General features: G+C 47.4%; 1 long non-coding RNA gene across 1 annotated transcript in view; it reads right to left on the reverse strand.

Moving 5' to 3' along the window:
- Positions 1–2,012, reverse strand: part of LOC308063404 — a 314,414-nt gene that overhangs the window by 159,730 nt on the left and 152,672 nt on the right. The gene's annotated exons all lie outside the window — the stretch shown is intronic.

Consider the following 2,012-nt stretch of genomic DNA (forward strand, 5'->3'; position numbering starts at 1 on the left):
ATGTAATAAATTCACAAACAAAAAGTGAAACACAGTATCTTGAACAAAAAGGCCCCACGGAGGTCCTGAGTTGCAATGTTATACCATAAAATTAAACAAATCCTTTGCCCTTACCTGTTTCTAGCCTTGCATTTCTGCAAAGTTCTGTGACAATCTTTGAACAAAAGCCACAACACTTGTACGATTTCCTTACATTTCCTGCCTCTGCTAACAGGCTCAGGTTCTTTCTGTACATAGCTCTGGATCAACACTTCCCAGTGAGAAGCCACATATATTTCAATTTAGGGGAAAAAAAAACCCCAACCCGAAACACTGCAAACTGGAAGCATTATGTGTTTCTTTAACAGAGAGGTAACCCTCTGTTCGGGTTACCTTGTGCTAGGAAGATGCGCCTTGATAACCCTACACTGCACTAAAGAAAATATAACAGCAGCTGAACACAATGGTGTGGGTTCCTTGCCCCCCTCAAATGGCAGACCCCTCACCTCCCCACCAGAAATTAAAATGCAGAGCTACACCAACACCTCCCTACCTCCCTGTGCAAGCGGCAACAATGCTGATTCAAACTTTCCTCAGAGAGGAAACCCCTGGGGCTGATGGTGCAAGGGTCTCATGGTATTATTGCAATAACACAGGCAAACAGGGTAGAAGATGATGAGGACAGCAAAGGGAGTAAGAGTAGGAGCATTGCCTGAGTAAATGCAGCAAGGGCAGCACAAGGAAGCTGACCAGCAGTACAGGGAAGGGAGAAACCTGCAGAGCCAAACCCCACACACCCCACAAGCAGACAAGGCATCCCAACTCCATCATTTCATGAACAGAGGTGGTTATAGCAAAACAGCAAGGAGTGAACAACAGGGAATCATGGATACACTGTGGAGGCAGGTTTCTACCTGGGCTGGCAGGAGGGGCCAAGGCAAAAGCTGGTGCTGCAAAGCCTTGGAGATTCATCAGTGGCTGAGAGATGCACGCCTGTGTGGCATGGAGTGGTGGCCATGACAGAACTGCCATGGTGAGGTGGAACAGGGGACATCGGCTTAGAAGAGGCATGTAAGCATGGCAGAACCGAGGCAGGAGCTCAAGAAAGAAAAAATTCTGAACAGAGCCAGACCAGATGACTTGAATAACAAATACCGCTTGTTAAGGGGAGAGAAAAATAAAATAATCACAGTTCAACCCTGTGCAGCAATTCCTATGGGAATTGCTAACCCTCCTCCGTTTGCGCAGTGACAGCCAGACTGACAGACAACAATAGAGACACAACCTGAAATCAAGGAAAGCACTCTCTGTCCACAGAGGCAACTGCACACAGCCGATACTCGTGCTCTTTGCATTCAAGCCCCAGGGCTGGGGCTCTTACTATACTGACTTCTCCATAAAGAACAGAAATTTCTCTGCATCACAGCCCCAGAGACAAAACTTACACCTGTTCACCCTAAAGACTAGTCACATTAAGAAAAGTAAATTAAGACCTGGTGCCTGCCAAGGGTCCCAGCTCATGGTTGCTGGGTCCTTGTGAGCTGCAGCAGTTGGAACAGAAATTAGATGTGCGCATTTGACCCAGAAATGCATTTCGCTCTTTCTTGCACATAGTCCAGAACCTGCAAAGTAAGTGCAAAGCTGCAAAATGGCTGTTCTTGTCCTACCCCTTCTCCAGCAGACCTGCAAGCAGGCTGAAAGACGTACCAGCATCAACAGAATGATAAGGGGAACAGGTGCTCCAAAGGCTACAAAACCATGCTGGGGCTAAAATCCAGCACGCACCAAAACATGGTGCTGAATCAGGGCTCCTGACCTTCCCTCCACAAGCCATGGCTGCCGGGGGAGCCTTTTCCAAACGAGCTTTCCACCCTATTCATTTGAACAACACAGCCTGCACCCTTGGGAAGAAGGGGAAAAAGAAAAAGCCGGAAGATCAAAGCTCTGCAAGTCTGTAATATTTTATTAGTTCCTTCCATCTGTCATGCACCAATGACTCATCAGGAAATAAGCCCCCTCTTGAGAACCGCTAC

Source organism: Falco punctatus (genome assembly GCF_963210335.1).
Source record: "Falco punctatus genome assembly, chromosome: 4".
NCBI lineage: Eukaryota > Metazoa > Chordata > Aves > Falconiformes > Falconidae > Falco > Falco punctatus.